The sequence below is a fragment of the Anomalospiza imberbis genome, chromosome 2 (genome assembly GCF_031753505.1).
Source record: "Anomalospiza imberbis isolate Cuckoo-Finch-1a 21T00152 chromosome 2, ASM3175350v1, whole genome shotgun sequence".
Taxonomy (NCBI): Eukaryota; Metazoa; Chordata; class Aves; order Passeriformes; family Viduidae; genus Anomalospiza; species Anomalospiza imberbis.
This window is the reverse complement of record NC_089682.1, coordinates 67,020,261-67,045,887: the sequence shown is the minus strand read 5'-3', so window position 1 is coordinate 67,045,887 and position 25,627 is coordinate 67,020,261. Positions and strand designations below refer to the sequence as shown.

Sequence of the window (25,627 nt, the reverse complement as noted above, 5' to 3'; positions counted from 1 at the left end):
TGGCATGAGTTTACAAGTATTTCCATATAAGCAGGTCATACAGCCATTTCTAAGCATCCTTCTGTTTGGAGTGAGTTGCAGTATTTCATTAAGCCAGGGGAAGGAAAAAAACATAAAAAACCAAAATAAAGCAATAATGCCAAAACAGTAGCACCACAAAGATTTAATGAATTTAAATATGTTATAAATTTTTCCTTATTTTCGCTCTAACACTTTAAAGCTGCCTTTATTATGACAAGCAATCTTTGAAGTCCTAGCTCTGCAGTCTGGTGCAGTCATTATAATCAATCCACAGAGGACTTAATTCTCATACAGTTCCATCGGTTTCTCAACTCAGAGTTTGGTGCTTATTACACATGGTAAGGGTGGATGAAACAAAACAAAGATTAAAAAATTGCTAATTTTGACAGAATGCAGTTCAGAAAGCATAACAAGCAACTACCACACAGAAATCTCTCTAGAATCCTTCAAAAACAAGGCAGAAATTTGAAAACCTTTGTGAGGATCAGCTTATCAAGCCACAAATCATGAGTAACACTCAGGCATCATTAATATTCTAGCTTTTATGCTTCTTTGAAGCACTAGCAAAGAAAATGCCTGGAGTGACTAATTCCAGCTATGAAGTAATTTTTTAAGAGACAATTGAAAGCAAAGCTACATTTCATCCTTATTCAAAAGAAAGAGAGGCACTAGGATGCAGGTACACAAACCAGTACAAAAGTTATACTTTGATGGCCCTGAGTATTTGATTTATTTCTGTTTTCAATATACAGTGAAAACCTCTCAAACATTTTCAAGGAATACTTTTGCTACTTTGCAATTTTCAAAACGCTTACTTGCAACCTGCCCATCATTTGTGGTATCTTGAAAGAGCTCTGTACATTTAGCTCTCTGCACAGCAATATATCTATGCTTGAGGAAAATGTATTTCCTCATCAGTAAATTAGGAAAGTATTTTGAAAATAAGCTGCAACCCAACTTCACAGCAGTGTTCTGCTGGACCTCATTTTAAGAGACTTACAATCAATTTTTAATTTTTTTTTTCACTCAGTGTACATTAAATATGGTATTTAGCCATTCAAATTTTAAATGCCCTCTCACACTAACCTAGAAATGCAGATGGGTATGATCAGTTTTCTCACTTTTTACGTGAGCTCATACCTTTTGTGTGATGCTGACTGCACTTCCCCTGCCTCCCCTTAGAAAGCAGAGGTTGCTCTTCAGCAAGTAGTGCTGCTACAGAAATGTAATCAAACTTCCTGTCACTCTTAAATTTACATAAATCCTGAGTGCCACAAACATAGCACACAGAAGTATGTGTCAGTTCCCCAGTGAATTCTCCACATGGACAGAGTCCTTAGCAGGGAATTCTCTGGACCACAGTTTGTCACTAGAGCCAGTATCATGCTGGTCTACTTAGAGGCATTAAAAATAATTACCACCAAAAATCAAAACAAAATGTCTGCGATGTATAAACGTAAAACGTACCTGGAGGTGTTTAGCTGAATAATTTCCTTCTTGCTCAGTAGCCAAATCTTTCCATGTGCTGCATTTGTGGATAAAACATGAAAGTGTGCACATCATTGCTTTAAATACTTATCTGATCAGTTAGCTGAACTAGTTAGACCATTTTCTTCTACCAGCTTATTGTGAGGACAGCATATCCAAAGAGAAATGAAATCCCATAGGCTATGGCTGAGCCAGGCTTCTCCTTTCATCTTGTTTCCTAGTTTGAGTTAGAAAGTCATACTCCAAGGGAGAAACGGCTTCAGTGTCTAAGTTACAAAGACTGGTAACAATCTGACAGGTAACAACATCTCTTAGCATTTTTCTCCATATTTTGCATACATTCCTGAAGGGAATTTGACAATAACTTTCAGCTTCCTCTTCTCATAGAATTACCTAGCTCCCCAGTCATATTCACTCCCTTGCTCAGTAGGATGTTTGATAGGTCTCAATTATAGCATGTATCTGAAAATGACTTGGAATTGTATCTAAGTGACTTTCAAAAGTATTCTAAGTAAGATCATAAGTCTCCCCATTAAGTACTCAGACTTCACTGTCAATTAATCAGAGGAATATCACTGAGCAAATAGTGCTTAGCTGGTTTTGCTCAATGTTTTTTTATCTATTTTTCCCCAAAGCTGCACCACTCTCTAACTAAAATATTTACTGAGCTGGCTCCTCTGGAGAGGACAGCATTCAGCATCTCCCAACTTACTAATTAGCCTGCTTATCTTTACTGGCAACATAAATATCCTCTCTGCAAAGAGCAAAATCAATAAAGGGATTAACTGACTATCCCACTCTTCTTTTAAGCCATGGCCACAGGGAAGACCACTTGACTAAGCACTCACATCACTCAGGGCTGATTGATGCCACTGAAGATACAGATAGAACTTTATAAGAAAGGGAAAACAATTTTGTCTGAACAATAAAATTAGGCAGTTGTATAAAAATTTGCCTATATATAATGCCTTTCCTTAACCCATACTTGTCAGAAATAAAGATCAATTCAGCAACACAACCATGGGACAGAGTAAAGATTACAACATATTACAGCCTGAGACAGAGTTCTAATGCCTAAAATTCCCAAGATTTTATTGAGTAAATTCTTCAGACTTCATTTTCTGCTATGCAAAGAAATATAAAGAAATAAATATAAACTTCCGAAATGTATGTTTTCTTTAATGAGATGGCTCACATAAGTAAGCTTATTTATTGAGTGTGCAAACCAGAGAAGTCATCCCCTGGGTAATGGACCCATTTGTTCTTTTGCTGTAAAATGGCTTCCACAAAAAGGCACATTCTGTTAAAATCTGTTTTGAGTTACAGAATGACAAAGTATGTCAAGTTGGAAAGGATCCATATGGATCATCGAGTCCCAGCTCCCTGCTCTTCACAGAAGCCATCTAATCTGGTTTTCAAATGTTAGGGAAACTTCATTTCCCTAGGCCATCAGACACTGTCAACACAACACTTTCAGAAGTTTGTTTTCTCTTTGCTGACTCACCCCTGCCCAGCAAGTAGTTCAGTTTCATTTTTATGTTACTAATTCACTGTTGATTAGAGTTTATCTTGCGCTGTGTAGGCTAGGATTAATCTAGAAAAGCAAGAGATCAGGAAGAGTAAATGATTTTCAAAGAATTTCTGAAGTTCAAGCTGTAACCTATCATTGAAAGGACAATGGAATACCAATACACTGAGAATTAGTAACAATGCAAACCCAAACAAAACCTACAGGAGAGCTTTGGCCATGATGAAAGCAATCACTTCAGCTGCCTGCTCCACTAAGAGACCAGTAAAAGACCACTATGTAAATTATACTGCAACTCTGATAGCTTTATCTTTAGAAAAGAGTTCTTTTATTATTTTATTGGTTTTACCTCTGTTGTTATGGTCATTTTATACTTAATTCTAATTCAAACATGTTAGTTCAATTTGCATCAAAACCTCCCCATCAGAAAACTGAAGTTTTAACTTTAACTTCCATACCAAAATCAGTTCAGCACAACTTATTCCCGAGCTATGTGCTTTAGCTCTGCTGAACACAACAAAAAAGGTTCTGTCCCAGAATAGCTTTAATCTTTGCTACAGTGCTTAAGACGTTTTCTGTAATTGATGACGACATTAACAAAGGGATTGAACACATGCTCAGGAAGTCTACAGATGACACCAAGCTGAGTGGTACAGCTGAAACTCCTGAAGGATGGGATGCCATCCAGAGGGACTTGGAAAAGCTCAAGAAATGGGTCCATGGGAACCTCAGGAGGTCTTGTTAAGGGTGCTGCATCTGGGCTAGGGCTCTGGTACCAACACAGGCTGGGGGATGAACAGATCAGAGCAGCCCTTCTGAGAAGGACTTGGGGGTGCTGGTGGGTGAGAGGCTGGACATGACCCAGCCATGGGCACTCGCAGCCCAGAAAGCCACACATGTCCTGGGCTGCATCCAAAGCAGCGTGGGGAGCAGGGCCAGGGAGGGGATTCAGCCCTTCTGCTCTGTTCTGGAGAGACCCCACCTGCAGGGCTGTGTCCAGCTCTGGAACCCCCTACATAAGAAGGATGTGGACCTATTTGAACAAGTCCAAGGGAGGGCCACAGAGATGATCTGAAGGATGGAACACCTCTCCTACAATGAAAAGCTGAGACACTGGTGAGAGAGTTGGGGCTGTTCAGCCTGGAGAAGGCTCTGAGGAGACCTTCTAGCACCTTCCAACACCTAAAAGGGGCTTACAAGAGAGCTGGAGAGGGACTTTTCACAATGGCATGTAGTGAACAAGGACAAGAACAAGGAGAAATGGTTTTAAACAGAATGAGGGTGGGTTTGTATTAGATACTAAGATTAAATTATTTAATGTGAGGGTGGTGAGACACTGGCACAGGATCCACCCCTGGAAGTGTTCAAGGCCAAGCTGGATGGGGCTCTGAGCAACATGTTCTAGTGGAAAGTGTCCCTGCCCATGGCAGGGAATTGGAACTAGATGGTCTTGAAGGTCCTTTCCAACCCAAACTATTCAAGTGTGTGTACTCAGATAGAGGCCATCAAGAGCACTGGATCATGTAGTCCTACTGCAGTTTAAATGGCTTCCTGAGAGAAACATAGCTCACTTTTTGATCTCAACAGACACTTTTATTACTGGCAGGCTTGTCACTTTCAATTCAATGTACTGAGTGTCAAACAGTTACAAAGCTGCATCAGAATGAGTAGTTGAAAACAGCACATCAGCTGATTCGGTTGTTGCCATACTAATGCTCTTCTGAAAACCCTGAATTAGCTACACTAAAAGAAATGGAGATGGAAAGAGGTGAAAAAAAAAGAAAAGTAATGATTCTTAAAGAAGAAAAATGCCAGAATGATGATAAATGTAATAAGGTAATGTGATGTGATGATAAATATTTGGACATCTATAATATAGCTGTGGAAAGAGTTCATTGTGATAAATGCAAAAAAAAAATCTTTCAATTTTATTTCACACAGGTCTCTTTCATTACAGAAAATTTCTCATGCCTTCAGTGAACAAAAATCTCACTTTTGACTTCAGACAATTTTGTTGTAAATAGGCATCAACAGAGAAACATGGAAATACCATGAGGAGGACATAATTTTATTTTTATTTCTACCATATAATAAAATTGATGCAGAATTGTGTTATTTTGCACAGGTTCCTTTATACCTAGAAGTCTCTGCCATGCAGAATTTATAATCAAACACAAAGCTACATATAAGAGGCAGTAGTTGCACATCAGGACAAAAATGGCTGCCTACTTCAACATAAACTGTTTTCATAGTACAAGTCTAACAAAATATAGTGTCAGAAATAAAAAGGCAGCCTACTCTACATTACTGTTCAATTGCCTGTAAAATTGTACACTAAAAATGAAGCCTTTCAGAAATGATACTGAAAAGGATCCAAAATTATTTCAATTCTCCATTCAAGAAAACAAAATTCAATTTAAAGAAAGGCTTTTCCTGTATAATAATACAGTTTAAAATTGTATAAAATAGAAACTTCTGAAATCTAGTAATGCTGCTGAAAACCCATCTTTTTAGAAAATATCTACTTTAGTAAGTACAGAGGAGCAGCCTGCAATGCTTGACAAGCTGCAATCAACTTCGTAGCACTGCTTAGTTGAGGCTTGACTATGCAATGTATGATGTAGCAGCTGCAGAACATTCACAGTCAAACACTCTCCAAATAAGCACACTTCTTACAATCCTAAGTGTTGACACAGTAACTCTTTGTAAAACTAGTGGAATAGAACTTGGAAGTTCTGGTCATCTTTCAAGCTTTTACCATGTTAAACACAGAAAAAAAAATGTACTTTCAAGCTTTTACCGTGTTAAACACAGAAAAAAATGTATTTTCAAGCTTTTACCGTGTTAAACACAGAAAAAAATGTAAAGCTCAATGAGCTTGTTTAATCTTCTTCCAAAATACAATTCAATATTTAGTTATCAGCTTGAGAATTACTTTAGGGATGAGACTGATCCTGCTTTTTCTCTTCCCTCATAGATCACACTGAATTTCAACCCAAATAACTATCTAGTGTGTACCTTAAAAGAAGTCTGTCTAAGCACAACTGCCAATACCCCTGATGCTATCACACACATCCAACAGAGAAATCTTTCTGTATTTTAAGAGACACAATCTGTTTGTTTTCTCAAGAGGCTCATATTCAAAAGTTCTAAAAGCTTGTAGATATTTTTATCAAATACTTTCACCTATTTCAAATAAACAAATAAAAATAATTCAAATAAACTTAGAGGTTGTGGCCCTTCATAATCATGTATATTCATTATGCTCTATTGATGTTCTGTAATTAAACAAATAATTTATGGTACTGGATATTAAATTGTCTAAACTTTACCTAGTTTCATGTTACCACATTATCGTGCAGATTGGACTATTTATGGTTGACCTTACTCAGTTTTGCTAACAAAAAAACCCAAAGTGTGGGACAAAATCAAAAGCATTATAGTATGACCTTAGAACACAGCAGTTTGCACTGATAAATATTCTAATGGATCACTTAAATTTTAAAAAAATTAAATACTAGGAACTTTCAAAGAAATTGGATTAAAGCTACTTCACAGCTGGCCGAGATGTATACTCAACTGCAGAAAGACTGAAAGCAGTGCAACACAATTTTATCCAACCGATTTGCTGTGGCCAAATTTTCCAACATAGGTCCTCAAAAATAGTCAGTATTAAACCTCCCCAGTATTGTATCTGTGTGTTATGGCATCTAAATAATCTGACTGCTTTCCTCACAGCCTGACCACCTGCAGTTGTATAAGACAAACTAATGAGATAAACGTCGTTGGCATGCTGCACCAAAGTATCAGGCTGTGTAAATCTGAACATTGCTATGTTTTCATACAGTCAAAGCTAAATACCCCTCGGGCACCTCATCAAGCCCTAAATTGCTTCCTATGGATAAACTGAAATTAAAGATGACTTACATGTATCAGTACAAGTATAATTCACAACAAGTGTCTGAATGACAGCATTTAACATAAGTGTCAGACACAGAGCAGCGTGACTTGAGGAACAAAAATAAATCCTCCAAGATCTGCAATATCCAAGGATAGCAAGAGAAAAGCACTAGGAAAAAAAACTGTCTCATACACATCTAAACTTTCTCAATTGTATGTTTAATATTTGAAATTTTTATATTTGGCCTACTTAGGGAGATCAAATTCGAAGGTATATTTCCCCAATTCTAGAGACTTGAATCTTTGGCTGAGTAGTCAAATAAAGGAACTGGAACATTTCATTCAGCAGTAATGAAGTCAAAACTTGAAATGCTGAAGTAGAGATAGTGAACATTTAAACAACAGAGTTAATTAACATGCAGATCAGACAGGTGATGAGAACATTATGAAAAGTGATTAGTCTGCACTGTGAGAAAAGAAAATGTAGAAATACAGTTAGATTTTTTTGGAGGATGATGTTTCAAAAATTCAATGACTAAAATCCTGACAGAATTGGGCAGGAAATGAAAAATAAAGCTTGATAAGCCTATTTATTTTGGCTCACAAGCATTTGCTTTAAATGAAAGAATATTGCTTCTTACTCCAATAGACTTTTGTGATTTTGACTTGGGTTAAGGTATTAGTCCCATTCCATGAAAGTTATTTCAATAAATGTGCGATACTTTTATAGGAGGACAAACCCCCCTTCCTATGTTAGCTGTACCAGGGACAGATGAAAGGACTCCAAACTGCAGAAGGACAAAATAAAGCAAGGAATGCATTCTGCATCCTTATTGTACAGATGAATGTTTAAGGGCCTGGTCTTGAAATCATAATATGGATAAACTCACACAATTCACTGCCTTAGTGGTCTACTTGTCAGAGTGGGATCTCTTACGTTCCATCTTTAATGTAAGTGCTTTTCACAAATCTTTGACAACCAGAAGAGTATGAAGGCAATGTATGTATTTGTATATATAGAATATAATTTGCTCTATTGATAACAGGAAGGATAAAGACTGTACGGAAATCTTGATTTCATTATTTCATAATGTCAAAGCTTCGTAGCAAAACTATGGAATACAAAATAACATAATTTGAGACCACACTTGAATACAAAACTGCATTCTGCAAATTGAATGTGTTTGACTGTTTTCAAATAATACCAGATTTTCCAGATCAAAATCCATGCAATTTTTCAGCATTCACACTATCATATTGACAAAAATGTATTTAATCAACAGGAAAAAAAGGCTGGAAGAAACACTAAGAAAAATCATGATTCCTAAGTTTTATTTGAGAGTGATTTGGTAAATGCTCATTTTCTAGCTGCAGGATTTGATTAAAATGTAAAACACTGAAGTGTAGCATATTTATCATTTTCCTTTCCCTTTGCTTCAATTAAACTAAAATCTCATGCCCCATTTCCAACTTAAGTAAGCATCTATATTGACAGCTCTCATCAGCACACCACTCACACCAGTTTTAAATAACTTATTTATTTTAATTTAAATATCTTCCTTAGAAAGTTCAGTCCTCCACACGTATTTGCTCTAAGTTCTGCCTTCCAAAGGTACCTTGAAAAGCCAGTGCTAAGGGCAATCATGGATCTCCTTCTCATCTGAGTATGAAAAGAATGAAGTTTCCACCACATTTTCCAATGTAAATAAGCCTCCCAAATAACTCAATTTAAATCAGTGCAGTGATAGTTAATACGCAAATGATACACACCTGTTCCCTCAGGATGTCGTAGTTCAGGGTTTTTCCCTCAACAGGAGTATGATGGATACAAAGCATACTAAATCTATTCCTGTTTATCCTTAAGTTTTTTTACAAAAGCAACCTGAGAAATGTCTCTGCTTTTAGAAGCATTATAGTTAGTAAGGACTGGGGTACCTACATTTCACATTTTTCTCTCTCATCCCTTTATTTGCTCATTTCATCTACCAAAACACAGAACTTCACAGAATCAGTTTTTAGCTCCTCTGGAGTAGAATAAGGTAGGAAAATTATTTAGTTTTGATTATATTTTATTTCTTTCTGTGCAGGAAAGAACTGTCCATGATTATTTCAATGTCCAAGGTATCCTTTATCAGCTAAAGTAGATATGCTTAGAAATCATGATTCATTATGAGTAAGAAACCCCTGGGAAGATTTTCAGTTTCATTTATTGGTTTTAGAAGCCTGAATTTAAAAATGCAGCAATGATGCCATAGATCTCAGTATGTAATACGTTTCTTGCAGCATAGTAATTCCTAACTTGAGTGCAGTGAAAGATCTCACAAATAATCTCTAATAAATGTCTTTTCTAACTTGTGTATGGCGTAAGTGATGCCAATGAAGACTTTCACGACATTAAAAAAAATCACAGTATGAAATACTACAAAACCATTTGGAGAACAAGGGTTTGAAATGAACAGTTTCACAGAATTGCCGGAAATCTCGCCCCAGAGAACTTCTATTGATAATCCATTCTGCTCCTAGAATTCATAATACAGCTCTGCTTCAGCACACTATGGGACACCTTGCTTCTGTGGCTTCTTCTCCTCTTTGTGTTCCTAAAAATTGAGCAATCAGATGTAAATCACCACCATACTTAGATTTTTGAGTCAAGTTTTGTTCTCCTAACTACTAAACAATGTGCTGTAAATTATTTTGGGTTAAAGAACGTTGTTGCTGCTATTTTCTGAAAGCAGGTTAATTTGATAACCAAATAATATTTTACAAATCTTTTATCTATTGTAAAAGTGATGTTTACCTAATTCACATTTGCAAGGCGCTCTACAGTCATGACGCATGTGAAGCACCAGCAACAATTTTCCACACTGGAATTGCCTTTGGAAAATTGCATTTGTAATGTAATTTCATCACAGTATTGCAAAACTAGAGAGAATGCAGTAATCTGTGACTGAGGCACTTCAACCCTCACCATTTTAACAAGACCAACTATCCTCTTGCTGTTTGTCATGACCATCTGATGAAACCCAGTAACTGTTAAAAGAATTAAAATCTGGACACTTTACCAGAACTGACTCTTCATACAATGAAAAGCAGACCACATAAAGATCTAGTTACACCACTAGAAAATGAAAGGAGGTTTCATATGCCTAAGAGTACATTCCTGTACCAAGTTTAAGTGGGCTGAATTTGGAAGACTGATTCACTCACAAGAAGCACCTCTACATACCATTTGCATCATCATCAGGCATTCCATGAAATATGTTTATGAACACAAAACAACCTTGAGAATGTCTTAGGTGTATTTTTAAAATGAAATGTTTGCGCATTTTTCTATCTGCAGTCATGTATTTCACTTTGGAAATTATTATCTTGTTTCTCCAACTTTCTGCTGCAACCACTGCTTTGCCTGTGTGAGAGGTCACATCCCTCAAAGCAGAGTTGAGCTCATCTATGATATGAAATTGCCTTTGTCCTCTCAAAAGGATGCTGATGGCAGAGATGCTCCTAATTTTAGCGTAATAGGGAAGTATCAAATGTTGAACTGAATGAGTCTGGTCTTGTGATTTAAGCTAGATAGGGTAGATCTGTGTGACTCAGAAAAAATTAAGCTAAAATGTTATGGAGTTCTAACATATACCGATACAGCAAATTTTAAAAGTTTTTATGTATGCAATTTTGAGTCTTTTCTGAGAGATAACAAGCAACTCATCAGGAAGCTGTAACATTTTCTGGTAGCAAAATATTCCTAGTTCACTCTTGCAACAGCATCTCTACTGCCTACATAAATAGGAACTAATGGATTCAGCTCCAGAACTCATTTTTGCCTATGGAGGTCTCAAGTCAACAGGAACCAGCAGTTAGAGGAAAAATCTGCTATGGAAAGGGGAAAGCATTACCTTCTTTAAGAGGCTGGGAGAAAGAGAAAGAGAAGCCTAGAGCAGACCAGTGCTATGGAGTTCCAGATCTAATGGCACACGAACATACAAACAGTGTGTACCCACTCTTCACTAGCAGGAACCACTCAAAAATTACAAGCACTTGTAAAGCATGATAGACATGAGTCCAACACCTGCAAGCACTCTGTGAGAGCTAAATCCTTTTATTACCTCTGCTGTTCGGTGCATGTATTGATTTTGAAACCATTTCCAAATTACTGCAAAGCTGAAGGATCAAATCTATCTTGTTACCTACGGGTGGATGCTTCAAATTTGCTGAATAACCTCACACTGGTAATGTTCCTCACTGACAGGTATCAGGAACTAAACTGTGAAAACAATATTCAAACATCTACTGGATATCAGAAATGTCAATCACCAAGCAATCACCACTTTTCTTCAGTTACATTTGTTGTGTGGCTCAGCACTTCAGAAAATGAGATAATTGTCTAGATTAATTGCAGGCTTTCATTCTTTAAAATGCTGTCATCTTACAAACCTGGGCAATAAGGAGAATTTATAATTTACTCACATTCTACCATGTATATACCTTACTATTTGACTGGCCATAAATATAAAAACCTATTATGCATATATGAGGAGTTTTAAGGAACTGGCTATCTTGTGTCCCACACCTCTTTCACTAATAAACATGTCTTAAGGGCTTCTATGTCGCTCTATCAAGTGTTCCACTGAGTTGTGACTCATAATCTTATACAGGAAATACTGGGATTTTAAAATGCACTGCTTTTTCAACTAAATCTCATATTTACTCTTTTGAACCCAGACTCTTCTTTATTTCAAATGTCTCCAAGACTTAGGCTCAATTTTCAAAGTATTGCATTAGCTTTAAGAACAAGGAGAACTGAGATCTAAAGAAAGTTTGTTCTTAAAACACAGTTAAAACACATCTTAAAACATTCTTAAATGCATTTTTAAATTGTATTTTTAGACTCAAAGGATGTACACCTGCATAGCTCACGAACATACTGGTTGGTGCATGTTTGACGAAGAGCCACAAAGATGAGAGAGCAGGGACTGTTCAGCCTGGAGAAGAGATGTCTCAGGAAGACTTTGTCAATGTGTACACTTACCTCATGGGAGTAAGCAAATACAGAGTCAGAAGTGTCACCGAGCTGCCCAGTCAGAGGACAAGAGGCAGCAGACACAAACTGAAACACAAGAATTTCTTCCTGAACATGAGAAACAACATCTTCCCTGTGACAGTGGTCAACACCAGAGCTAGTCACCCAGAGGGGCTGTGTAGTCTCCATCCTTAGAGGTACTCAGAAACCACCTGAGCAGGACAACAGGCCTGACAAGCTCCTCCAGGGTGCCTTCCTTCCTACCTCTACTGTCCTATGACTCTAGATTTGCTTTCATGTTTTCATGAAAAGACTATTTTGTTTTTTATTTGTATAATGGAACTGCCTATATACATGTGATATTTATCTATTTTTCCCAGGTTTCTTTGGTTGGTTTTTTGTTATTGGAAGTTATGCCTGGAAAGGTGAATAAAATAACACACATACTGTATGCACAAATTAATATATGAACAATTCAAAAGTTCAGTATTTTTCAAAAGTAAAAGAAACCTGTATCAGCTTCAAATAAAAACATAAATATGTTATTATATGTTTTTATTTGAAGCTGATAAAATGTATAAATAAATAAAATTTGACCGCATAAAGGACATAGAGTTGCATGGACAGATTAGAAGGACATGACTAATTTAAATGGCAATACTGAGCATAAAGTAAGACACAATAAAGGTTGACTTCATAAAGTCTAAACTGAGTAAGTACTTGCATGAACTTGGTAATAAAAGCATTTACCTTTTTCAGTGTGACAATATAGCTAATGAAGGTTTAAGTGATTGCATATTTTCACTAATCTGATTTTTGGGTACTTACAAAATAAACAGAGTGAAGCAATTTAATCTATTAATATAATGGATTTTACACCACACAAGAAGGACTAGAAGACTTTCCAAGCTTGTATGATTGTAAATTATGCGCAATTCTCAAAGACAGGCACTGTGAATACCAGCATTTTTAACAACATAGAAGTCTGTATTTTATACTGTCCTAGATACCCTGTGTCTAATTATCTTGATACTGAGATTCTTTTTAAATGACCAAAGAGTGTTTCTTTTTCTCTAGAGCCTGGACCTTCCGAGGTCATTAACTGCATTGTGCAAACACCATGCAAAACCAAAGTATTTGAAATGAGTCACTATGTGATAAATGGCACTGATTCCCCAGAACGCCAAAGTACCTAATGATTAGGGCATCTCTTGAGAGCACTTGGACAAGCAAGTAGGTGGCAAGAACATAAGATGGTAACAAAGGAACATCTAATTATCCTAGTATGTATACTCATCACAAGCTCAGTGGCTATCCTCTACAGAGAAGATAAGGCACAATGCAGACAGTGTAAGTACCATGTTTTACAGCTCCACAAGACAAAAACATACAAACTAGCATTGCTATTCCAGGGAGAAAAGATGCTGTTGATGTAGATCAAAGACAAACAGAAAAAAACCTTTTGTCCACATTGAAAAAAAAATAAAAAGAAAATGAGATTTAACGTTGATGAAGCCTCAAATTTAACATCTGGTTTGTAACAATAGGATGTAATATTCAGTTCTTCCATGAATACATCATATACCAACAGCACATTGTAATATGAGGACATAGGAGAACATTTTACAAGTTGGGAACTGACAGAATGAAGGTTTTTTATCTAAGCAAAGGTAAGATTCTTTTGCTACAAAAACTTAGTACAGAATTATGTTGTAAATAGAGTATATAGTCTTTAAGAGATCTGATATATTTCAAGTAAAATTTTCCAACAGTTTTGCATGCAATTTGTCAGCATCCATAGCAATATTTTAAAATGCAACTTAATTAAACATGTAAGCCATTAAATATTATTTTGCTACAATCAGAAAAAGTCCACAGGGTTTGTACACTCTCAGAGCACAGGGTCTCTGGATTTTTCTGGACTTGAAATAGCCTGAGCTGATTTTAGCTTGTTTTAACTGTGAGAACAATTCTTTAGTCATCAAACAGTCAAACTTGACTTTTCCCTTACTTTTTCTAGCTTAGTTCTGAGACTACAGTACATGCTAACAATCTATTAAGTCCATGTATCCACTGAGCGACCTTCCATTCTGTACAGCAAATTCACATCGCATATAGCTTTTCTATCATAATTCATTTGGGCTATGAATGTTAGTGTCATTGTAACTGGACTACTAACAACTGCATTGTACTTGAATTATACTCATATAATATTAGGCTTTATTAATAAAACCTTACATCTGTATAATGTGTTCTGTCTTAGCCCATAGCAAAATTCTGTGTAAAAAAACCCAAACAAACTTAGGAAAAAGTTGTATTTGAAATTTTAGTCAAACATATGTATTCTTATGTGCTCTGTTCTTGAATCGCAATAAAGAAGATGTTGCTCATAGATCTTCAGTCTTAATACACTGTATGTTTCTTTAACAAAGTTACAATACTGCCAATTTCAGAAGAAACTATCTGATTATTTGATACTCATCAACAGCATTTTGTAATTTGTACTAATCCACTTCCACACTTTCTCTTGTAGCTGTTAAATATTTTTCTTCCTGACACAGCATCTCACATACACTATGACTCTTCTCCCTTTATAACCATGAATGTCTTTCACTTCTCTAAAATAAGGATTCATATTTTCCCATTTGTTTGCAGGAAACTGCTACAGATCTCAGATTGATTCATGCATCTTATCCTTCAGGATCTATAAAAACCACACACATGAAGGCTCAGTCCTAAACACTTCACTCAATTCATTGGCTTGGGATTGGGTCAATGGCTAGGAAGATTTTTTTTTTTAACTAAACATCTAATTAAAATTTTCAGTTATTTAAGGGGTTTTTTTACTACATATTGATTGATAAGCATCAGCATTTATAGAACAGAAAAATCCCTACAATTACATTATAGTTTTCAGCTTTCTCACATGAAGGTCACTGGAATGAAATGGAAATGGAGAAATAATTGCAATTTGGTCCATAAGACAGAATTACTACCTGATTATAGCAGAGTAATTAAACTAGACTTAATTGAGATGCTGCAGCATATCTTCCACTCCCAGCAATGTGCAGTGTTAGCCTGGTCTTGACTGGGGTCTCTGCCTTCTTTCTGTGTTGTGAAGGCACTGTCTTTAACAGGGCTCTGCATTTTATATTGAAATATACTTTTTACAAAAAAATTATCTCCTTGTCATTAAAAAAAAATATTCTCCCATGTCCTAGATTGTAGGAGTACCCCTACAGACAAACTTCAGGGGAGAGCAAATCCCCACACTAAAAAGATGGAGATGCAAACAATACTGTGAAGGACCATAACGGTTGGGAGTCATTCCCTAGAAGTACATGGAGTGTCTTTAGTACAACACTACTGAAGTGCTTGACATTTCAAAATCCTGGTTGAAAACCACCACACATAGCCTACGAAAATCCTGGAATGGATGGGACTTGATGACTCTGATAGCAGAAAACCTCTGCTTTAAATGCTTTGGAAAGGAAATCCAATCACATTCCCAACATTAACAATTGAAAAATCAATTCAAATGCCTGTTAAAGGGAAAAGTTTTGCTTGGTTTTGATTTCTCTGCTGCCTCTTAGAAGGATGAGAAGCTATTGCCTGTATCTGTAAAACAAGTTATTGGAAAAGATCACAGAAGTTTACCCACTATTTACACTATTGTAGAATATTTGTTTCCTACTTATGGAAATCTCAGATCCTGGCTGCTACACTTCTAAATGAGATATACAGTTGTAAAATTAAAGGTCTGAATTTGTTTATTCCCAAAAGCGTAAGTACAACATTGAAACAGATTGTGCAATTTGTCTCTTAATTTCCAAATAAACACAGGAGACAATGCAATTAAATTTTGGAATGTAGAAGCACACACAACAGTCAATTTTTGTTCAGAACGAAAGATTTGAACCTGTAAAGAAAGAAGCTAAATCCATCTGAGATAATCAGTGCATGCATTGACCAGCTTACCACATAAACCACTACTAGCTATATCAAACTGCTCTAGTCTCTCCATCTGTGAATGTTGTTGATTGGAACTTCCTTGGGATCAGAAAGAAACATTTCCAGCACCATCAGTACTCTCTCATTCCTGGAGGCAATGGGTCTCCAGGAAAAAATGATGGTATCATATTTCCCTGCCATTCAGCTGTTTGGCCCTACTTTGTTTAACCCCGCCCTGTAAAACATGCCTTTCCTGCATGAGCTCCAGAAACTCCCAGATCCTCAGTGGATTGTTTTAAGCTTTGCCATCATGCCTCTTCACTGAGTTAGAGGTCAGGCAGACATATCACCTACTCTGCAGCTCTGCAGCCAACACCAGCACCCACCACTGGAGAGCAAATAATATCTTGCTCCTTTACATCATAGTTTGCACCATTACTGTTCTATACTGATTAAAAAAGCTGTGATGAAAACAAAATTGCAACCTTCTGAAAAGCCTATGGAATTATGAAATGAAGGGAACTACAATTATATACTCAATTACCCAACACTGTTATTTTAAAAAGCTGCTGTTTAAGAAACTCAATTCTAAATCATGAGCTGTAGTAAATTACTTCATTGTACATACTATATCAATTTAAGGTCAAACTAAATTACATTTTAAATAACTCACTAGTCTTTGAACAAGTTTCAAGATTCTAGTGCAACTTCGGGGTTCAAAAAGTCACTAACTAGATAATAAAGTTACCGACCGCAAAAAGTTCACGTTCATTTATAAATAAAAGCTTAAACACTCTAATCAATTCCTTCGCTCCAAAATTTAAACAGTACACCATGCTCAAAAGTACTCCAATGCAGGAGTAAATCAGCACAGAAGAATTTCTATCAAAATGCAGAAAAGCAAAAAATAGTTAAGTTTTCTTTTGTAAACTTACTGATACTAAGGTTGGAAGAATTATTCAGCTATAAAAAGGTGAGAATTATGTCCGGTTTTATAAATTCTCATGCTCTCAAAATGCACTATTATTACCAATAATTCAGTTAATATTTCTGCAAGTGAAATCCTTATAAATAATAAAAGTCCTTCGCCTTCAAAATTACTTTTTCCTATGCTATATCTTAACAGGATTTATTACAGAGGATTTAAAAAATATATATTTTTTATATTGTGAAACTGAAATTTTACCTTAGGAAACTATTTCATTTCTGTGAAACTCCAATTTTCCATGGTTCTATGCACATGAAAGAAATTAAATATTTAATACTGCTGCACAGTGTAGGGATTCCAAACAAATGAACTTTGTGATGAGAAAATGGCAAAAGAAACTAGGAAATTAATAATAAAAAGAGACCTTGAAAGGACATACAAGCACAATCTCTCTCAGGCCCTCTCAACACATACAAGTAGCCAGTTGAAATTTTAAATAGCCCAGGCAATACTGATGATCACAGCAAGAATTCCAAATAGAGGACAACAAAATATAAAAGCTTATTTTAAAAGAGCAGGTGTTTTCCTGCAGAAGAAGAACAGCAATAGATAATTCTTATATTTTCATTTCCCATGAATTGCATCAAAACCCAGGTAATACTTTCCTAATGTTCAGTATCCCACGCAGAATTTATGCTTTCACAAACAAAGAAGAGTGAAGTGGTTCTTTAAGCAATTACTGATGTCTTGTGCATTATCCAACTCTCTAAAATATGCACTCTCCCTCTTTGGTCACACTGTCAACCACTGGCTTCTATAAAGCCTCTTCAAGTTCCTCTAATTTCATAGCTACCTGAAGTGCATCAGGAGAAACATGGTATCATGACTTTCCTGATTCAGACAAGGAATTGACAGCACCAAGGAACGTATTTTATGAACTCTGTCCATAAGCATAAGTATCAGGATTCTGTTACTTGTAGATTTTTTAAAGTAAATTTTAGAATTTCACTTTAACTTCATACACCACCTTTGCAGAAGCTGTCACCAGCCACTGGCTTGCAGCAGAGCTGCACTCTGAATTGTGAAGACTAAAGAAGCAGAACATAAACTTCTCTGCCAATTTTCCTCATAATATTTCCTGCATCACCTACATGCCCAACAGCTTGGAATTTCTCAATGAACTGACTAAGCTACAATCCCCTTAGTTAGTAAAATACAGTATTAACTTATCTGTGCCAGTATTTTACTATTTACGATTTTTTCTTTAACTTGTACTGTCCAGTCCAGTACCCACTGCCCTATATCCATTCATGCTGTACCATTTTCAAGTATGAGAAGTTTGTGGAAGGAGAGAGGTATGCTAAATTGCATTTGATTGAAAAAAAAGAAAAGCTATGGGTCACTCCTTCAGATGACAGTGATGAAACTGAAATTACATGGGGTTTTCTTCAGGACTTCAAATATGTTTGATGTCTTTACTCCCTATTATCTAATTTCAATTTTTTTCTCTTTTGTATATACATAATATTAGTACATGCACCATCCAAATTCTCCAATGTCAGATAAAAATATCATTAGAGGCATCCAGCAAGTGGTTTTCTTGAAATTTATTGATACAAATACAATAGATATTTTAAAAGGTCACAGGAAAGTGGCCTGCAGGTAGGAGAAAGACATTTACTGGAAGAGAAATGCAGAAAGTGCCTTGGTGCTTTAGTGCCTGAAAAGCTGCTGTGCAACTCACCAGAACTCAGAGAAAAAGGCTAACTAGGATTTTAGCTATTATACATATTTTTTGATCCCAGCTATTATTTCAGTGATTCTAGTCTTACTCCATACATTATAGCCTATAGTATAAGGAATGCTTACCTACTCTTTACTGCTGTGTGACATCCAATGAACCTGACTTTATACCAGAGTGGTTAGGGTCTGCCTCATAAATTTTCTCTCTAATGTTTTGTGGTCTGCATTAAGACATACACAGGCATATATCTGAATATACATAATGGTCCATTTTGTTGCATAATGCATTTTGCAATGTTTTTCCTGTGATATTACTAGAAAAAATTATTTTGATTCTCAGCTCGTGGGATAACTTTATAGCTGTACATAAACCAGCAGGCAGCTTTATGGAAATGCTAAGCCTTTCCAAAACACAGAACAGCAAATAATGATATCCTACACTGAAACTTCTTCTCCAATCTTCTCTAAAGCTTCAAAGGAGGTTCAGCATGTCTAGTGTTTGCAAACACAACACACAGAAAACCAGCTTTAGATGAACTAGTCTGAAAATAACCATACCAGTTTTTCTAGGATCTTATTTGCAAAGTGTAGCTCTTCCATGTGACAGAGCTGAATAAGGAAGTTACAAAAAAAGTCATAATCTCACTTTGTTCCCTTTTATCTAAGAAAGAACCTTCAACAACAAGCAGAAATAAAACCTTGACTGCCTAAGGATGTAACTTCTTATTATGTTCCATGTGCTGGCAAGTGAGAGGGGCAATATTCAGCACTGAGAATTTATTTTGAACTTGCTCCATGAACTTGCTCTACATTCATGGCTTTTAGATTTAAGTTAGAAAATCAAGAACCACAGGACCCAAGATTCTTTTGAGAAAACTTCTCATGGTTTTTATTATACACAGTCCTTTGCTGCAAACTAGTTGAAGACTGATTATCTCTGATGAATTTAAAATATTACCCTGCACTTTGGTAACTGAATCAGTAATACTATATTCTTGCCTTATATTTTGCTATCAAGCACTTTTTTTTTTGTATTTAATCATAGCCATTATTTCTATTGTGCTTATCCCCTGTAATTTTATGTTATATAGAATGACAGTTATTTGAGCTAAAACAATTGCTCACAACAATATGTGTGTTTATTTTTATTGTGATTATTGTCATTCCAGCTCCCTCATGGCAAGAGCAGAGCACTCTATGTTATGCATATGCAACATTTAATAACTAAGTTGCTCTTTTCCTTGGGGTTCAACCAACTACTGATGAAAAAACAAAACACAACAACTATGCATAGAATGAAAAAGTAAATGAAAATAATAAGTTATCTTCTTACTCCTCTGATAATTGCCAATGAAAACTGTAAGAGTAACATGGGAAAGTAGCTACTGTATTATTTATTTTTACGTGGAAGTATCAGATTTTTTTTCTTTTGGCAAGGAATGGCTTTTAAAGACATATATATTTACCAGCATGTGTTAATAAAAAAACTGACTCCCCCAGAGCTGAATGTGGGCTGAAGTCAAAGAACACTTCTTTTCCTCCACGTACTCTCTCTCACCCCAGGAGGTCTTTGTCAAAATACAAGATTATATGGCAGCAAAACTATGCCCTTTGTCTTGCTTTCTGACTAGTTCACTGTCCTTTTGGTTGCCAGTGGAAACTGAGTTCATGGCTTCAGAAATCTCTGGACAATGAGTCCAAGATACCTTCCCAAATTTTAATGTGTATTTCTAAGCTCAGCACTACTGTAAGCACAATTTAAACTACTTTTCCCTTGATGGATAAGAGAAGAGAGATATAGTACCTTCCAGTACCTAAAAGGGGCTTACAAGAAAGCTGGTCAGGGACTTTTCTCAAGTGTCTGAAGTGATAGAACAAGTGGTAATGGTTTTCAACTAAACCAGGTAGATTTAGATCAGATATTAGGAAGAAATTCTTCAAGAGCATAGTGAAGTAGTGGAAGAAGTTGCCCAGAGAAGCTGTGAATGCCCCATCTCTGAAAGTGTTCAAGGTCAGGCTGGACACGACTTTGAGCAACCTGGTCTAGTGTAAGGTATCCCTGCTCATTGCTGGGAGGTTGGAACTGAATGATCCTTAAGGTCCCTTCTAACCTAAACAAATGTGAAAGAGATTGTATGAATGTTAGCATTAAAAAAATTATCTTAAACATGAAGTATTGGAAAATGCCTCCTAACATCAGTCTTATTAGTTTATGAAAGAGTACACCAACTGCAACTTTATTATGGCCTGCTTGTAGTAACATGGAACAAAATATGTGTGAGAAAGGATCCTTAAAACAAGCAAACAAAAGAATGATACCTAAAAGCTCCAGCTTGATAAATGCAACACAGAAAAAAAAAGCATATTTTAAATACACAGATTAAAGAGCAAGGATAGTGACCTACTGGATTCATCTTTACAATCAAGATGGATATGCCCAACACTTCAGGTACTCTTCTCTGCTTTGAAGTAGACACCATCAGAGCTACATGGGACAGTAGTTCCTTTCAGCAATTAAAAAAAGTATATATAGAGTCGTTTCTAAAGCAGTGATTCATGGAAATGTACCTGGGATAACCCAAAACATAAAGGATTCTGGTTACTTTTCTCCTACTGAATAAATGTTAACACTGCCAAATAATTCATAGTTTCTCCTAATTCCACAGCAGATTCTCATATCCTAGGAAGGCAGGTTAATTTATCACTACTCCACAGTTTATTTGGCACAAAGATGAATAAGAATTATATCTTAGATTTCCAGCTCAACACAGCCACAAAAATGAATAATTTTAGTTTTCATTCATGATACTTTAACCTTTTCTTAACCTCAGCTAGCTGCCTTGCAATTTCTTTCTAGCTCATTAAACATTATTTTGAATTTGTTAAAAATTAGCTAACTGAACAGACAGGACTTTAATTAATGCAGTGAAGTCCAAAATTACTACCCCTTTTTCCTAAAAGTAATAAATCTAGAATCTGTGCTTCTGTAATCAAAAGTCATTCATGTCTCTGAGCTGCATCCTAATTCTACTGGACACTTCCACAAAGTAAGTAACTTCTAGATGGCCACCATGAAACAGGATCAAAATGTTAAATCACACTCCACATACACTTAGAATGTACATTTAACTGAACAGTAAATTATTCCAGCCTAGTCTATATGCTTAAGTACCAGGTCTTAAAATTAAATTCCTGCCATATCCTCAGTGGTGCACTTTGCAGCAAGCATTTGCAATAATTTTGCCTTCCAGCAAGATATATAGTGTGTAGCTATCAAATAAGGATAATTAAAGTAAACATGAACCACATAATTGCATAAACCACATAAAAGCTTCCTTCACCACTTAGACTTTAGATCTGGAATACATCGTGTCAAGTTGATAACTTGTCACATAATAATAATGGCTCATTTGATGCATTTATACTAATAATCCTCTGGCTTCTTGTCTGATATCACAGATGAATTATGTCCAACAATTAAAACATAAAAGAAAGGGAAAGGCATAGAAATAAAAATGGAAAAATAAATGCAGCAAAGTTACAAAATATAAAGTTTATGGTTACTGAATAAGTAGTGGATAAACACAAAATACGAGAGTGAGAGGCTTTACAAAAAGAGCAGAAATGGGAGGTTGAAATCTGCAAGGTCACAGAAAATGCAACCAGCAAGATTATGGTAAGGTACTAGTGAGGGGAATAAAAAAGCAGTAAGAACAAAAATATGGCATCTGATCTTATTCCAGCAAAGACAGAGGCACTTCTGGGGGGAGATGTTGATGGAATAATTGTATACACCTCATTCCTTTGGAGATCTGACTTTGAACCAAGGAGTCTTCAGTAAAGAGGTTCACACCAGTTTAGTAGGACAGAAACACGATTCAAGGTATCTTTTACTGAAGGAAGAACTATAGTTGAGATAACCTTACCACAATACCACATGTTAAATAAGAACATCATTCAACCTCAAAGAACAAGACATAGAGTTTTTGACATCAAAACAACATTATTGTGACAACAGAAGAGTTTTATCAGTGAGCATTGCTGCAAGTCAAAACACAGTATGTTCCATTGCTTGCTGAAGGAAAAAATACACAAAATAGTTAAACAGAGAAGAGGGGGGTTGTGCTGATCAGTGAAGCCAATCTGCTCTTTTCTGATTGAATGCTAGAGTTAGCATGATGAAGAATATGGAATTATGTGCTGTGGTGGTATAAAGAAAACCAAAGACAAGAGAGAAGATAGTCTACATCTGTAAGCATTAAGATATTAATTTGACTCACATATCATAAAAATATATTGTAAAAGTATTCCTCTTTCTCCCCTCATCCCCTAAACTCTAGAAAACAGCTTTTCTGTTTGTGCCAGGACATAGGTCTGGGGCCACAGTGCAAGTCAGCTCTACAAAAACTTCCAGGTTTATAAAAAAATCTAGATAGAATAAGGTTTGCAGGATACCACAGGAAGGAACAAACTACTGAATCTTTGAACATGATGTTGAAAACAAAAGTATTAAAAAGTGAATGCTACAGGTGTGCTACAGGTTCCCTAAAGTTTCTGTAGCAGTAAATTAATGTTGCTCATTATCACAATGATACAGAGGGACCTTATCAAGTGAAAATGTACAGATTATTATTCAACACTACTCAATTCAGATTAACCAACTAAGCAAAGCACGACATGCTATTATTACTTTTGGTATGTCCATGAACTCAATATACTTTTCAGTTCTGCGTTGCTACACATCAAAAGAGAGGAAGGAAGACATATGCCAATATCCCAGGAAAAAATGGGGAGATTTTTAAAATACCAAGCACTGTTATCTATTTCCTCTTAACCATGCACTAAGAAACTGATGTTTTTCCATCTGCTGAATCCTTTACTTTCCCCTTAGGAAACTCTGGGTCTTAAAAGAAATTTCAAGTCTATGAAGCACAAAATAGATGTAAAATGCATAAGGGGTACATACAAAAATAGCTGCTCCACTCAATAAGCATGACAGAAAATCACTGGCTTGTGTATGACATTTAAGAAGAAACCTGATAAATGACCTTCTCTTCTAAGTCAGTTCATGCATAGAAATATATTGGGCTAAAATAATGGAGAAATACAAATTCAAGAATTATTGAAATATTACAAATAAACTTCACTTTCTATGAGCTAGAGAATATATATAGATACTTCTGTTATTTGGACAAAGAATTTTCACATCACCACTTCAGTATATTTGTAAGCACACAGATGGAAGATATAGAGTGGAACTAAAAAATAAAAGCAGGCTTGATTAGTTTTAAAATTATTGTTAGAAAGGGAAAATGGGTTCTAACTGCAGGCAACTGAGCATGATATTCAGCATCACTTCTTACTCTTCCTGAGAAGAATTCATCATACCAAATGCTGGATATATTTCTCACCTATATTCCTTCAAATATGCCAAAGAAGGGAATAAGCACTTCTGTGGTCCAGTTCAACTAGTCCAGAAGAAAATATGTAATTCAGATCAGACAGATTGTGCCCTTCCAAGTACCTGCTCCTCTCTCTTCCTTCCAAGGAGTCTAGCTTGGATAACCACTGCAGCTGTAGAGGTGCAGACAATAGAGTTCTCCAGGCTAAATAAGACAAGTCTTAATGCATGGAGCACTTTGCAATTTATGCCAGGCATGACCTCAAATCTCTAGAGCAGTGACTGACAGGTCGGTTTACACTGTAAATAGTATTAGGAATCTTCTATTTCCACTTCACCATGAGTGAATACAATTTACAAAGGAGACTTCAAAAAGGAATCATAAACTGTTTTTTAGAAATATTAATAATTAAAAAGTTAATGCAAATAATTTAAGAATTAAAATAATTATTGGTCCAGAATACGATCAACTGCTTCAGAATACATTAATGAATTACTAAACTATGTGTTCTTTATTTGTTTTGCAAATTATGGAACAAATGTCGCAGAAAAAAAATCAAGCAAATTTCATGATAAGCCCTAAATTATTTTCTAATTTTCTTATTAAAAATCTTTCAAAATTTTCCATTTCCCCTCAATCACAAATCATAGAATCACAGAGTCACAGAATGAGTAAGGTTGGAAAGGACCACAGTGGGTCATCTGGTCCAACCTCCCCACTCAAGCAGGGCCATCCCAGAGCCCATGGCACAAGACTGTGTCCAGACAGTTCTTGAATATATCTACTGCTCAATATTCAAGCTCATACTTTTCTTTTTTTCCCATAAAATATTTCTGGAAAAGAACTGTACACCAAAATCTGAAGTACAAAATCAAAATTCATTCAGAATCCTAACTAACACCTGAACAGAAGAACTCCAACATACATCAAAATAATAAAAAAAGCCCCAAACAGATAAAGCAGGACTTGTTTTAGCTTTTCAGGAATTTACTTTACAACCTGAACTTCCTATATATGGCTTTTAAAACATAAAATTTTGCAACGATGAATACTAACATTAGACGACTGTGGGAGTCCCTACAGCTCTATTTGGAAAATGTATTCAGACATTAATGTCTCTAGAACAATAAGCAATAAGAAATACTTCTATGGCTTATTCAAATAAGCTGTAACATTTTCCCATTAATCATAAACCACAGATATCTGGTATCCATATATTAAAGTTGAGTAAAAAAAGATTTTAATGTTTGCACTGTTAAAAAGAATGCAATTTACTATACTTCCATAAATTGATGCCCACACCAACAGCAACTCATAAGGCAATTCATAACAGAGCATCAATAGAAAGGACTCGTAATCAGGATGTATTAACCCTGAAATTAAGAGCTTTATTCTTCTTGCAAAGATACTCAAAAAGGTTGAAAATACCTGATTTCACATATTTATTTCTCATGCCCAAGCGTATGTCAAAAAACCACTCAATGATCATCTCTCAACTTAAAACCACAGTACAGGATCTTCTACTTGGAAGCAATAATTATGCTCACAGCTCCCCATATCCAAAAAAGCCCCAGATAAAACCCCAATACACAGTGGGGAAAAATTAACTGAATTAATCAAATATTTGATTTTATTCCTTTGACAAT

The 25,627-nt window shown here is 35.8% G+C and overlaps 1 protein-coding gene across 6 annotated transcripts in view; it reads right to left on the bottom strand.

Annotated features, from left to right (window-relative positions):
• The window catches only part of SLC36A4 (solute carrier family 36 member 4), an 89,102-nt gene that overhangs the window by 14,851 nt on the left and 48,624 nt on the right, over nt 1-25,627 (bottom strand). The window contains exon 11 of one of the 6 annotated variants that reach the window (XR_010996347.1): nt 20,985-21,083. The exons of the other annotated variants lie outside the window; for them this stretch is intronic. The gene's annotated coding sequence lies outside the window, so the exon portion shown is untranslated. The remainder of the gene's footprint in view (nt 1-20,984; nt 21,084-25,627) is intronic. 6 annotated transcript variants of the gene reach the window in all.